This window comes from Cavia porcellus, unplaced genomic scaffold, assembly GCF_034190915.1.
Source record: "Cavia porcellus strain 051 isolate PalLab524CR breed Dunkin Hartley unplaced genomic scaffold, mCavPor4.1 scaffold_8, whole genome shotgun sequence".
NCBI classification, from domain to species: Eukaryota; Metazoa; Chordata; class Mammalia; order Rodentia; family Caviidae; genus Cavia; species Cavia porcellus.
Window position 1 is genome coordinate 83,156,992 of NW_026947491.1, and position 15,815 is coordinate 83,172,806.

At 41.4% G+C, this 15,815-nt stretch overlaps 1 long non-coding RNA gene across 1 annotated transcript; it reads right to left on the reverse strand.

Annotated features, from left to right (window-relative positions):
- Window positions 1–424: 424 nt before the first annotated feature.
- On the reverse strand, window positions 425–14,322 carry LOC106028979 (uncharacterized). The gene is made up of 2 exons (XR_001202601.2): window positions 14,147–14,322; window positions 425–601 (listed from the first exon to the last, which is right to left on the reverse strand). It is a non-coding gene; the product is annotated as an uncharacterized LOC106028979 (long non-coding RNA).
- Between the last annotated feature and the right edge of the window lie 1,493 nt (window positions 14,323–15,815).

Below are 15,815 nucleotides of genomic sequence, written 5' to 3' on the forward strand. Positions count from 1 at the left end.
ACTGAAAATCCGTTGCAAAGCATAACATAGAACCACTTACCAAGCCTGGGCTCCCGGTGACTCGGAGGAGAGAGGGGCAAGGTACTTGTTCTGAAGTGCTTACAGCTGGGCTTCTTATTGTATGACAAACCTTTCATGTGGTTAAAACACTGAATTTGGTGTTTTGTTTTTTCTATCTGTATTAAAAATCCAATCCTAAAAATATATGTAGAAGATTGTTGTGAACACAAAATAGGCTCACCATGGTGCATAGCACAGAGGAAATACACAGTGAATGGTTTGCTCTAATCACTATCATGATAATTACGTAAAGATGAATATCCCTGCCATGGGCTGTGGAGGCCAGGGCAGGAGCTACATATGTGATCTCTCATGTGCGCGCACACATACCAGCCAGTGTCAGACATCTGAACAAGTACGTCTCTATCAGTGACTAACGAAACTTTATTAAAGTGCAAGATCCCACGAGCATAGAGAAATGAAATTCCACCTGGCTGGCAAGGCAGGCAGCGAGCTCCTCCCTGCTGTGAAGGCAATCTGGTTTCCTTCCCGGACAGGGAATCCATCCACGTTGAGTAGCGGATTTCCTGGAAGTAGCATCCTGTCCAAATAATAAGCAAAGGACAATACTTTAAGGATGTCATTATTTCATGAGAACAGAGTTTCTGCTGAGGAGCCGGAGCTGCACCTAAAGCCAGCTGACCACAGGGGCACACGTTTAAACACAGTGCTGGGGAGTGTCACTGGCTTTGTACCACCTCTCTGAGCCCGTGGCCAGGAGCAGACAGGGACAGCTTTGCATTCTTACCTAGAGTCCTCTGGGCTGCCGTGGCAGCCATCACACCTCCAACTGTCCCCTCTCTGAGTCGCAGATACAAATAATGATGCAGTGAAAACACAACTAACTGACCTGGGGTTACAGAATTAAATACCCGGGAATCAAATCTCAGGGAGTCACTGCAAAGTAAGTAACGCTGGGCCAACAATTTCTGAGTAGCAGGGTTTGCATCTGTAGAATGAAGATGAGACTGTACCTCTCTGAACTTGTGGGGGACCAAAGAAACAGTGTGTATGTGACAGCACCTGACATAGAATTGGATATTGGTTTCCCTTCCTTCCCTGTCAGCAGGATGGCCCTGGGTGACTTGTTTTATCCACCTCCAGATCTAAGGAGTGAACCTATCTCAGGTCACTGCCACCAACTGTAACTCGCCACCTTCTGCCCTGTGCGTCACCATCTAATTTTTTGGCCCATACTCAGGAAGCCAAAGCCTTCCTTGAAGCTGAGGTCATAAGGCAAAAAAAAAAGTCAAAGCACTGGTTCCCAAGAGTAGGTTTGTTTGGTGGTGGAACAAAGCTGCTGTCTGTGGCCATCTCGCCATTGGGTATCGGGGTCCCCAGAAAATCCAGCAGGAGAGGACTGGCCCACTCCCCGCAGCCAGACATTATACCCTGACAATGGGCCAGGGAGCTAGACCTGCCTCGCGCAGGCTCTCGGTGCTCCAGACACAGCACCCTGCACCCCTAGCTTCATGGAAGATGAAATATGACCATCACAAGATTCACACCTCAGGCCATGAAACAGAATCGCCGTCTTGCTCCATCACCTGGCAGGTGTCCTTGGCAGCTGCTTCCACGGCTACAGTGATGACTGTCGCATATGCCTCACTGTGTGTCGTGGGAACAGCCATTACCGTTCCCTACATTTTTAACCTCTGGTGTATCCAGGCACATTTATCAAACTGGGTTTGTGGCTCCTGACACTGGCTGGATATTTGTGCATATGCTTCTCTGTGGCTCCATGAGCAGGCAACATAAAACCATGCAGAAATCAGAAGTTTGGGGTCCAGGTACCACAGCTTGCTACAAAATGTGCTTTGTCACTGAGGCTAAGGACAGATTAAGTGGTAAGTCTGACTACATGGCAGGCTCTGCTGAGGGCGCTTTTTGCTATTAATGTTATTCCCATTTTACAAAAAAGAAAAAAAGAAAGAAAGAAAGAGGAAAAAGGAGAAGAAAGAAAAAACACAACACCTGATGCTTCCTGGTATATTCTGTCCTTTGTAGGGTGTGCATATAAATCTTTCTTACTGTCATCTTTTTGCTAACACAGCACGTGGTATCTACCCTTGAATGGAAATTCTTAATTTTTAAAATGTAGTCTGGGGATACATGAGGATATAACTCAGTGGCACAGCACCTGCCTGGCAACCATGAGGTCCTGAGTTCAAGTCCCAGTACCCTCCCTCCACCAAAAAAAAAAAATCTGTAGTCTAATCTGTTAAATTTTCAATTTATGGTGTGAGTGTCAGGGATCTTCTTAAAACCTCCAGTGTCTTTAATAGCTTTATAATTTTGCTTCTGTACTGAGTTTCCCTTTCGTATACCCTTGAAAGAGTGAACCAACCTATTTTCCTCCACATACAATCAACCTTCCTCAAAGGCAGAGTTCTCAACCTGCAGATTCAACCAATCACAAATTGAAATATCTGGAAACAAATTGTGACCATAGTACACACATACAAGCTTATTTTGCTTGTTATTATTCCCAAAAGAAGACTCTGAGCCATATACAACACTTGCACTGTGCTAGGCATTATAGTAATCTAGAGATGGCTAAGAGTATACGGGGGATGTACACAGATGGTGTGCAAATAGCACACCATTTTATATAGGTGATTTGAGCATGCTGGGCGGTGACTATCAGGGACTATTTGCCTGCTCACCAGTTAGTGGGTTTTAGACAAATCCTTTCTCTGCCAATGTATTGTGCCATGCTGACCTACAAACAGGTTTCCCTACAGACTCCGGTCTGTTCCTGGCTCTGGCTTGTTTCTCAGGTCCATTTGACTCTTCACCTGTTCAAAACTAGTTTATCTTGAAAGGTGAGTTCCAGTAATTTGTTCTTCCTTTTCAAAAGGACTTAAGCATTATAAACTGGGTATATCCAACCCATGGGCCACACCTGTCAAAGCACTTTTTAAAAGAAAGGTTATTTACATCCATTAACTACATATATTATATCTTTGTCATGGAGTCCAAGACCATCCCTTTTCACTTAATGTGGCCAAGGAAAAATAGTTAGATAGCCCTCATGTAAACTAGGATGAGTATTTTTGAGGTCCTCAAAAAAGAAAAGCAAAAACTACAATCTTGCCACAATTTGAGGAAAATTATAATACTTACATGTTAAAAACATGGCCTGTCTTTCCATTTTTAAGACCTTTTCAAATGGATGATTGAGTTTTAGATTTTTCTCAGAAAGGTCCTTGTTAGGTTACTTCCTGCATACTTCACAGAGCTGAGCAGGGAGATGATTTTGATAAAATGGATAGACTAATAATTTTTAAAACCTGTTCAAGTATTTGTCATCTTTGTTGACATCTCTTATTTTAGTTTATCTGTTAAGTAAATCTGCCCACTAACTTTTTTCTTTCCTTCTGCTTTTTCCTAGTCTTCCTGTCTTGACCAAAACCAATATATAAAAGTTAACGCTTAACTATTGTTCAATAGTAACAGTGAAAGCAGGATGTATCTGAAAATTCTTTTTAAGTCATGTTGTATGACCCTTGACAATTATCACAGAGCTTCCATGGTCATCTTATTATCTGCATTTTACAAATACCTCACAGAGAGAACCTAGTACTGGACCATTTTACAAGTTAGACTTGGTGTGATTGGGTTTGGAAAGATCACATAAGTAGAAAAAAGCAAATTTTGTATTTATAGTATGTCTCTTATGCTTCAAATTTTCTCACTATGGCAAACCAATTTATATCTTGGTTGAGGTCTATAAAACTATATGATTTAATTCAATAATGCACAGAATGAATTTTAATGTAAATCTAATTTTTCTGAAAAAGACAACCTGATGTAATCTTAGCTTTGTGTTATTGCTGTTTATTTTCTTTGTTTGGAGACAAGATTTTCCAGGTGACCCTGGCTGGCCTTGAACTCTTACCCTTACAAAATCCTTCTGTGTCAGACTCCCAAAAAGCTGACATTACACTACTACATGCCTCTCTGCCCAGCTAATCCTTTTATTTTTAAAGAAAATGACACCAGCTAATAGTAAAAGTTCAGATTAGAACTTTAAGATCTTGTTTAAGAACCTGAGCTCATATTAATTGGGGTTATTAAGAATTTGAAACCAGACCTAGTGGTGCATTTCTATAATCCCAGCATTTTGGAGCTGAGGCAGGAAGATCACTATCAGCTCAAGACCACCCTGAGATACATTTTTTAAAAAATTGAGCTTGCTGGGCGTGATGGTAAACCTAACACTAGGAGGCTGAAATAAGAGAGTTGTCGTGAATTCAAGGCCAGACTGAACTACATAACAATACCCTGTCCAAAAATGAAAAAAACTTGAGCATATCCGGTAACAAAGTTTGGGTCACTTAATTTGGTCAGTTTAGATAAACAGGCCATCTTATGAGAGGGGAGGGACCTGGATGTGAGATGCTCATAAAAACTTATTTTATTAACATTGTTAGTGGAGCTACAATTTCTATTCAGTTGGATTTATTTAAACATTCACAAGCTACACTCAAAATAATAGTACTTACCCACTGTTTTCAGAAAGGAAAAACCAAAGAAAACAATGTACTAGTTACACAAAAATGGCCTATTGGGAGATGACAAACCAGTGAACAGGACTCGTGAATTAAGGCCAAGTTTGGTCTACCAGTTGTCTCTACGGAGCCCCATGATTTACCTGTGAAAATCAATGCCTTTGAAGTTCGCTGAATGACACTTCCTTAGACACACAAGCCACACTCAACAGGGACACTCAATAGAGACACAGAGGATTCCCATTTCTCCTAAAAAAAACTCCTCTATTGGGGAAAAGATTCTACTCTTTTTAACTGAGGGGAAATGTTGGGGTCTGTCTTCTCCCAATGCTGCTGTGTCTTGGGACATGCATGTTAGCTGACTTTCATGGGTACAAGGCTAAAAGATCAGCAAAGCATACACCACACTGCAAATGTGCTCAAATAATAGAATCAAAGTGCTTCAGAAGAGGAAACCAGAGAGGTAGCCCTTCTTAAATGCATCTTTGCAACTTGAGATATAAAACGCAAGAGCATAATGAAGCAGAAGGCTTGCATAACTGTGAGGGGAAAAAAATAAGGGAAATGAATTGTTCCAAATCCATCACATTTGTTAGAACTACTGATTTCCTTTAAAATAGCACATGCTTTAGAATGAAATTTACTGTGAGCCAGCTAATAAGAATATTTTTAATGGGAAATAAAAGTTGTTAGGAGGAACATAGATGCTATTTTAAATCCCCAAGATTATAAAATGGAGCTTTTAATAAATAAAAGGGAAAAAATGACTCCAGAACTGGAGCATCAGGGAGACAGTGATTTCTATTTAATCTCATATTAGCAAAAGGAAGGGAAATCACTTTAACTGACACTAGCACAGCTCTCTGTGGAAGAATATAACATTACTGCTAATAATGCAGTGACCGGGCGTGTGCCATCTTCTTGGAAGGGGGCATCCTTGCTAAATTCATGCACTCATACAAGTTTATATTTGGCCCACTGCTGTCCTCACAGCTGTTCGTTTAGGCATTAGACCTAAGCACTTGTAAAGCAAATGACTATATCTGTAGAGCAATGGGCAAAAATAAACTGGACTATTTTTGTGACCCTACTAAAATGATCTGACCAAATAGAAGATCTTATTTCATGAGCTAAAGTAGTCAAATTAGATGTTTCCTCACGTTTTGTGACGCATTTGTCTTATTCGCTACATATAACATAGCCAACCTCCATTCCAGGAGGATGAGCCGCAACCAGATTTAATGCTATTTGCTTAGAGGTCAAATATTAGTTTCACTATCTCTGACGCAAACCTCCTGCATATGTTATGGTCACGCAGAGATCAACACACAGGACATGATTCAAGAGTAATATTTAATTCAATGGGTGCTGAGTACATTTCATGAGATAATCCTGATATAGATGAAATCCGTAATCTGAAAATCCGACTCTGAAAGGCTCCCCAGTCTGAAACATTTTGAGTACAACATGAAAATTCCACACTATAAAATTTTTGTGTTCTGTACAAAATTATTTAAGTTATATAAAATTATCTTCAGGCTATTGTATAAGATGTATATGAAGCATGCATGAATTTTATGTTTAGATTTAAGTGAGTCTTATCCCTGAAATATCTCCATGTAAATGCAAATATTTCAAAATCCCCTCCCCCCAAAAATCTAGAACACTTCTGGTCCCAAGCATTTCAAAGAAGGAATATTTAATCTGTATTTCAGTGTTGTTCAAGTCTTGATAATAAATTCAGGTAGAAGTTGGACAAGTCGTTGTCTTTTGGAGTAAGGTTAAATACAATGCCCATCACATCCATGCTAAAATGCTTCCAAGAACAGCCAACTATAAGAGGACAAATAGTATCACTCTTTCGCCCAATAGTTTTATGCCTTAGTCATCTTGGCAGTGGAGTCCTTGAAAATTCTCAGGTGTGGTTGGGTGACCTGCTCACAGTTTTGGAGGGACTTGATCATACAGTAGATTTTAGCTAGTTCCTGTTCCTAAATAAAACAAGACCTTAGATGCACTTGTGTGATTTCCTTTGGGGTACAGTGCTCCTCTTATGTGCTATGAAAAGAGCAAGTCCCAGGAAGTTAGTGATCAAGAGAAGAAGAGAGCATTCAAAGGAGACGTGAATGCTGGAATCCAGCCATGCCCGGCTCACCCACAGATCCCTATGGGACATAGAAGTGTTTATGGTCTCCAGTCAAAGTGGTAGATGGGGATTTGGTCACTTTATTATAGCAAAATGTCATCCCAGTGCCTTAGCACATGCCATCTCTGTACTGGGATTACTCTTCCATGCCCACGCTTTGCCACGTTCACGCATACACTTGCTTCAGATCTAGTTTAAATGTCTTACACACAGGGCAGGTGCTGAATAGATTAACTACCTTTCACATCCTGTGTTTCCCCTTTCATTTGAGTCATCACATTTATAATTATTCGCTTCATGTCATCCAAGTACAATGTCAGCTTTGGTAAGGGGCAGGGCCAGTGTCTTGTGTGATGGTATGTTCCCAGCACACCACACACGTGCCTAGCACACGGTGGAGTCATTAGACACCTTTTTGGGAGGGCAATGTCATTCTACTCCTTCATGGTTGGGTGGGAAATTTAAATTTTTGAGTTTTATTTTTCAGCAGCTATAATATGATCATAATAATACTGTGTACTGAGGCATTAAACAAAGCCATTAATTTTAGAGATATTAGACATGTAGGCATGTAGAAGGCCCTTGGTAACTAACATATTTTATAACATTTAGAAAGATAAATATTTCCATTCTCTGCCTCAAAAGGTGATTTGCATTAGGACTGGGGAGGTAGCTCAGTGCTAGAACACGTGCCTACCATGTACAAGCCCTGGGATTCAGTCCCCAGTATTGAAAAAAAGTAATTTGTTTTAAAGTGATATTTGGCAAATCCAAAAAGAAAAGAATTACACTATGTTGCTACTTATAACCATTTATTTCAGATATAGTGTGTGTAAATATATATATGTGTGTGTGTCACTATGAGCCATATTTCTGTGAATAAGTAAAGAGAGCTAATGATTTATTTGAGCCTTTAAAAAACCACCAGCTGGTTATTGGTGTCTTCATGATAATCCAGAGCACAGTAGGTCCTTTGCCTGTCACTGGAAGGTGTTTCTGACCAGGTTCGTGCCATCCTGGAAGATGGTAAAGATTGCAGATGGGCTGAACTGGGATGTGAACAACTGAGAGAGGACCACACTTCTGGTCTCAATAATTAATGTATGGCCTAGAATTTATAGACCCCACTTAGTCAAAACTACCAAATAACAACAGCTACAATTTTGAAAGGAGATGAAGGGGTAAATGTCAGCTGTGAGCTTCTCGTCCTGCCTGCAGATACAGTGTCCATATTTCTTTGACAAATGCTACTTCCCCTCAATCCAGATTGTTGTGTGACAAGTATGTCACGCTCATGCTGCGGATTAAGGAGCAAAGACACAGAACGAAGGAAGAAAGAAAGTGCTCGGGGCCCCACAATGCGTTAATAGCACAGCCAGGGCTGAGTGCATGTGTCCGGGCTCCAGACGAGCGCTCCGTTATGCTCCTGTAGTTCCCAGTAATACCAGGAATTGTTAAGAATTAGGAAGAAGAAGCAGTGGGCCGGACATGAGCAGCAACATAATTCTCCTGTGCGTCCACATGGAAACGTCTGCTAGCTGCACAGCACAGCCTAACATCCTCAGTAAGAGGATAACAAATGTGTCTCTGACTCCTAAGGATGATGCGAGTATTATCACGTATTGAAAAAGAAATGAGTTTGTGAAGAGCTTTGATATTCTCAAAGAAAAGGTGCTGCTGAAAAGTGAAAGCATTCTTTGCTATTATTGTGCAAATGAGGGGAAAGAAGTTTGGGTCTAGGGAAAGGACTCATTGGGAGACCCATAAATTCTGTATCAAATAATACTAGGACCACACCCTGAGCTTCTTCAGTGGAAGTGTTTTGAGACGTGCCATTCTTGCACATATTTTACAACATAGTGAAAATGATCTTACTCAACACAATTGGAATTACTAAGTAACGGACTAATCAAAAATGTAAGTTAATAAATTAAAAAGAATACATTTCTATTGGGTGTTAGTCAGCTTTCTGCTACTATAAGAAAATACCAGAGGTAATAACTGCATTAAGAGAAAAGGTTTAACTTGGGTCACAGTTTTGGAGATTTCAGTTCATGACAAGTTGGCTCTAGTTCTTTGGGGCCTGTGGTAAGAAAGCACATCTTCAGCAGGGGCTGGGAGGCACGTGCTGGAGTAAAGCTACTCGTGACAAAGCACCCAGGAAGTGACAGACAGAGAAACGAGATAGGGTCTTACAGTCTTCTTAAGACTATGAGCCAGTGATCTAAAACCTATGCAGGACATTTCAGATTCAAACTATAGTATATTAAAACATTGCATTTTAATTTTAATTAATATAAATATATTTACCAGTCTGAGGGAAACTTACAGCCCTTTCCCTCACTGTAAGTTCATTGGTAATAATTCAAGCCATATCTATATCTGTATCTATATCTATGTCTAAATCTATATCTATATCTATACATTTTGTCTAACTACATCCATATGATCTCATATTTCATTTCCAATTTGTCTTTCTTCATAGTAGGGGAGAACTTAAAGGCATTTCTGAGGAAAATATAGATTTTATGATTTTTGCCAACCTCTTATTACTTGAGTAGATTTTTTGTCTTTTTGAGATAGTGTCTCACTCTGCAGTTTGGGATGGCCTTGGGATCACTTTGTAACCCAGGCTGGTCTTGAACTTGCAACGATCCACCTGCCTCAGCCTCCCGCATGCTGGGATTATAGGAGTGCACCACCACACCTGGCTTAACCTCTTATTACTAATTTGATATTTTTGAATCTTTCCAAAGTATTTCAGTTACGTTTCATTGTGTCTTTATATGCATATGTCATTAATGTAATATATACTTGTGTCTTTACATGCATATGTCATTAATGTAATATTAAAATAAATCGTATTACTCTGATAATAAGCAATTTTGGCACAAATATGTTAGAAAAAAAGAATTGCAACTCTGAGAAAGCACAAAACTGAAATAAAAAGAGAAAGGAGGGCTTGCTGCTTCCTGCCTCCTGCCTGCCCTGACATGGACTGTTTCTCCTCCAACATGTCCCTCTGCTAAGCCACTCTGTCTTGGAGGCAGCCAACTACGAATTGAAACTTTTACAGTGAGTTACAATAACCATTCCTCTCTTAACTGGTGGTCTTTGGATATTTTGTCTCCACAATAAGAAAGTAACTAAGACGCACCCTGCCCACATTTCTCGGATCCACCTGCAAAATCACCATCCACCTTGAAGGTGGTGTTTGTGATTAGATGTGTACTTTATGCATGCCACAACTGTGCTAAGGAGTAAATATACTGAGCAATTTACCACACTAAGAAATTAACTGCCAGCAAAAATGAAAACAAGATCTTTGCCCTATTGGTTTATATTTTAATGAAATATCAAACAAGAAAGTAAATAAATACACACTATCAAGTAGTTAGGGGTACGATAAGGAGAAGTAAAGATAAAGGAAACTGGAAATGATGAGATAAATGCATAAATAAAATATCAAATTTTACTGGCAAGTAAACAACCATTGAAAAGAGATCTCGAACTTCATCTTTGCTATGATTAAACACACCGCTGTAAACTGCATGTTACAAAAGATTTCTTATCATTGGCCGGTATTTGAGCTCCTCTGAACTTTTATGGCTGCTAATCAAGGAAATATATAGAGCAATAAAGATTGTGCAGTGTGCCAGTTGTGTGCAATGTGGACAGAATAATGTAATTTGGTTTTGCTCTACAATTTGTTTTGCCCTTTTGAGGCTGGCTCCACGGTAGGATGGCAAGGCAGAGGGGCAGGACAGTGGAGGGACAGTCCATGTCAGTGCAGGCAGGAGCCAGGAAGCAGCAAGCTGCCCTTTCTCTTTTTACTCCAGGTTCGTGCTTTCTCAGAGTCACAATTCTTTTTTCCTCACATATTTTGCCAAATTCGCTTGCTAGTAGAGTTAGACTATTTACTTTAATATTACATTAAAGACATGCATGTAAAGAGACTTACTACAATGTATGGAGGATTCTAATTTTTTCCCACCAACTTCTTTGTAGGAAAACTCAATCTGAAATACTTGATAAAATTAAGTTTTACTCAAGTATGGTAAGTTGTTTTTTTAAAAATTATCCAGACAATCAAGACAGTGTGCTTGGGAACATAAAAAAAAGTGTTATATTATGATGTTCTTATAACCTACTTGAATTAGGTTTTCACATGCAGGGCACACAAAGTTGATGTGCCCTTCTTGTGCCCTTCTTGTAGATGGCATTGATTTAGTCAGAGTAAATTCTTTTGCCTGACTTAGGTCTTTAATAATCAATTTTGAGCACATGCCCCGATCTGAGATGCACATTAAAGTCATGAATTTCTTCTTAGAATTCTTGTATTAGAGCACTAGAACTTTGTTTTCAGGTAAAAGACAACTGGAAATTATCTAATTGTCAAATATATGGAGGATAATTGAATAAAAACTGGAATACAGATAGCTATCAAAATTCAAGTTCTTTCCAGATGCCTGTAATGCCAGCACTCAGGAGTCTGAAGCAGGAGGGTCACCACACGTTCGAGGCCAGTCTGGGCTACATGGTGAGTTCAAGACCAGCCTAGACTACATAGAGGGATCCTGTCTCAAAACAACAACAACAAACTCAAGCTCTTATAAAATAATCAATAGTGTGCAAAATAGGTGGGATATAAAACCAGCCAGAAAAGGAGAAAATAAAAGAAAGAAGAATTGGGTGTAGTTCAGTGGTAAAGTAATTGCCTAGCATGCACGGGGCCCTGGGTTCAATGCTCAACACCACAAAAAGCTACAAATAAGCTTATTAAGAATATAAAGAATTGGGGGCTGGGGATTTAGCTCAGCGGCATAAGTACCTGTCTTGCAAGTAGGCGGTTTTGAGTTCGATCCCTGGTACCAATAAAAAGGAAAAAGACAAAAAAAAAAAAAAAAGAAAGAAAGAAAAAGAATATAAAGAAAATAATTGCATTAGTCAGATTTTTAAAATTTTAAAAACCTAGAAGACGTCAAGAGGCCGGTCTAGGGCTGGGAGGAAGGATTCACAAACTTGAGTGGTGGACGTGGGGCTCTTTCCATATTGCTACCCTCCTCTCCTCCCTAAGTCCATAATTTCCAAACCACGGCCCAAGGTGGTTGCTTGAGTTCCAGTTGTTGTGTCCTCATCCCAACCAGAAGAAGAAATGGGTTAAAAGAAGCATTCCTCTTGTGGTAGACAGAATCATGGCTCAGTAATAGTGACCACACCCCAATCCCGAAAATCTACAAATATACCACTTGATATGGGAAAAGAACTTTGTACAGGAGATTAAGGTAAAGATCTTTAGATGTGGAGGATTATCCTGGATTATCTAGGTATAACCAGTGTAACCACGGGCATCCTTATAAAAAGAGCCAGGTGCAGATAAAGACGTGTGACGACAGAGGCAGAGATCTCAGGGCGATGGGGTGGGGATGGTGAGACGGTGAACACCTGAGGCTCCTCAGAGCTGGAAGACGCAAAGAAGCAGATTTCCCAGTGTAGGCTCTCGGATGGGAGCCCCTGACTCACTGTGAAGAACCTGCTGCACAGCAGGAGATAAATGACAGAGAGTGAAGATCCCTCCATCCTTGCAGCTGTTCTCCAGTGCTCACGTGATGACCTCCTGGCGGGGCGGCAGCAGCGTTAGAATCTCAAAGGAACGCGAGCCTTACCATGAACTGCACGTGCCAGTATCAGGGCTGCACGTTCCTTTGAATCCTGGAAACACGCACGCACTCCTATGCATCCATGGAAAAATTGTCTTCCATGAAACCAATGCTTAGTGCCAAAAAAAAAAAAAAGGCTGGACCCCTGCTCTAGAAAGAGCACAGCCCAACCAGCCCATTTTAGATTTCTGACCTTCAGAGGTATAAGATAATGAATGTATGTTATTTTTAGGTCCTTAATCTTGTGGCAATGGGTTAGAGCAGCAACAGGAAGCTGATGTCTCTTCTTTCACCAGAACAGAGAGCAAAGACGGATAAAGGGAGACAACTGGTATATTCTTCTTCAAAGAAAAGGATAAATGTTCCTTTATTTGCAAAAGAGAAGTGTACATTCCAGAGGAAAGGATCAATTATATTTTACTAGAAGTTTTTGATTGCAAATACGGAACCCCAATCTCCGTGAAGGAAGGCACAAGGGATAAATTAGATATTCACAAGGACTGTGACTAGACCAGCCCTGGTCACATGGATTTTCCATCTCTCCCTTCTCTGGGTCTTTATTCCCTTGCTTCTCTCCAGTGTTATTCACTGGGCCGTGCAGAGGCTGCACCTGATTCTTGTGATGCAAATCCACGCAGGGTTAATTCCGGGTACCTGGGCCAGCTTGAAGGCCACACCTGACCGTCCACTCATTTGCCACATCCTGACTCTGCCCGTGCCACGTGCCAGACTAGTGAACAAGACGGAAGCAGAGAATAATAAACACACAGATAGATAATAAACAAACGCATAAACATCTCTCCAGACTGTAACAGATGCTGGGAAGGAAGCGAGCAGAGATCAGATATAAAGTAACGGGGAGGGCATTCTAGGCTGGGCGCAGTGGGCAGGCCTCCCTGAGCATGTGACCTCTGAACCCCTGGAGATAAATAAGGAGCACAGGAAGGAGCAAAGCGGAGACCTCCCAGGGGCTCCTTCAAACAACAGAGACAAGATGCCCAGAGCAAAGTGAGCAGATGGAAACAATCAGGGAGAAAGCCAGGAGCCAGAGCCCATTGGGCCTCCTGCATAGGTCTCTGGTTTCCGCTGGGAAGTCCCCGCCACACCTGTTTTCCTAGCCTCGGTATTAATAGCCATCCCGGCTTAGATGCCTAACTGTACAGTCATCTCAGAAGACAGGACTTTAACCTAAGAGCAACGGAAACACTGAAAGTTTTAAGCAGCACGATGCCATGATGTGAGTTTTATTTAGGGTCCCTTAGAGAATGGGCCAGGAAATATAGCAGGATGAGCATGTCCACACCTAGAGAACAGATTATTGTTTCGTTGTTTGATTGGTTGTGTTTGTTTGCTGTTGTTTAGGTTTTGTTTTCAATGCAACTGTATTAATTTGCCAGACTGGTCTCAGACTTGCAATTCTCCTGCCTCATCCTCCCAGAAAAATGCAATCATAGGCGTGGGACACTGGGTTCAGCAGGAAATGGGTTCCTTGTTTTTTGTTTTTTGAGTGTAAAAAGTCACTGTCATAAATAAAAGCACATGAAACACACGCCTTGATGTAAGCTGCAGATATGTGCTTTTGTCCTGTCTCACGCGTAGATCTGAGTACCGCAGCTGATAATCTTTCCACCTCTCTGAAACTGAGGAATGCTCTCAGAGGCAAAACACCTTTCTGGGTCTCCTGGCAACCTGGCAGCCCAAGCTTCCAGGCTGAAATCCCAGCTTCCATGGACTTGGGCTGTTTCAGTCTCAAATATTTACCTTACCTGGCTCCTCGGCTGATTAAAGGAGGAAGCTGTGTCCTTCTAGACTCTCTCCAAAGTTGCTTTCAGAGACAGAGCAGCTGCAGATGAGAGGCGACAGCCTCATAATTCATCTCCGCAGCCACCGTGACTCCCTTCCCAACGTCCTTTCAGATTACAGAAATGGTTTTTGTGACTGTTGCGGCAGACCCAGCCACGGGTGAGGTCACTCCTCCTGTGGACGGTCACCCCGGAAGTTGGGGCTCACTCCAGAAGTTGGAGTCACCCCAAAATGAGCTCCAGAAGAGCCTCTCAGAACGCAGCTTCTATTGTGAATATTTATTATTTTTGTCAGAATAATATGTGTTTATTTTTTAAAATTCAAGATGAAAAAAAGATGAGCAGTAGACAGTGATGTTTTCCCGCCTTCTCCCCTCACTCAGCCTTTGTTTCTGACCCCAAGAATGAGGACTCCTTCCCCCAGGGACCTCTGTTATCAGTTTCAGGGGTTTCCTTTGCACCTGCAGATAAATGGAGGAATCCACATGCACACATATGAAGAGATCACCCTAAGGGCTCCAGACTGACTCCATAATGATGAGCAATCTAACTTTGATGAACCATTTTATGGAGCTGCAACACAACTTCCATCCCAAAACTCTGTACCTTAACATAAAAGTTGATCCTTCTTGCAAAGCTGAATAGCTGAGTTATTCCTGGTTACACTTACATAGGGTCAAAGAACCAAAAACAAATCTCCAGGCACAGGAAGGAATCAGAATTTGCAATGAGACAATAACTGAAAACAAATATGCAAAGCTTGGGCAGGGACGGAAAGAGACAGAGCGGCACTCAGAGCGCTGGGAGGGGAGAGGAGACATTCCAGGGTCTGCCATCACCACAGGCAGTGCGTGCAGTGCAGAGGGCAGGCCAGGCCCTTAGAGGGGAAGGGAAGGTACCCCCTGGGAACCAGGACACCTGCAGGGGACAGAGGAACCCCTGAGGGCTGGGGCTGTGGCACTGGAGTCTTAAAAGCAGGAAAACAGAGGTGGAAATTATCAGAGAGGGAGAGGGAGAGAGAGACACATGATCCCCCCAACCTCCTCTTTTAAAGACATTTATTTATTTATATTCTAAAAGGAATAAAACAGAACAGTAAAATAAAATAAAACAGAACAGTAGACAGGACAGTAGGAAATCCACAATCGTTACTATAATGCACATTGTTATCCTCTAACTAGCTGTTCAGACTACCGATCTCAGGCTTGCACAGTCAATCAAACCACACAAATGTCAGGCTGCTTCCGTACTTCAGTTACAATCATCTCAGCCCGTGTCATGTCCAGTTGCTTATGAGGGGCAGGGGAGGGGGCAGCTTCCTTGCTGGTTTCCCGGCTGGCAGGGTGAAAGACTTCTAATAACACAATTTGACTTTCAGAGTAATGTTTATTTTTATTGTTATTTTTGTTCATATATTTAGCATGGTAAAATACACATAAGATCAAATGTATCATTTTAGCTATTTTTTAGTGTACAGTTCAGCGTATTCCATAGTAGCAGATGCATTCACAGCATTACCCCCTCCATCACCACCATTCAACCTCAGAATCATTTGACCTTCCCCAAATGAAGCTCTAGATCCCAAGAAACGATAGCAGTTGAAAGTCCAGATGTTGGGGCCAAATCACAGATG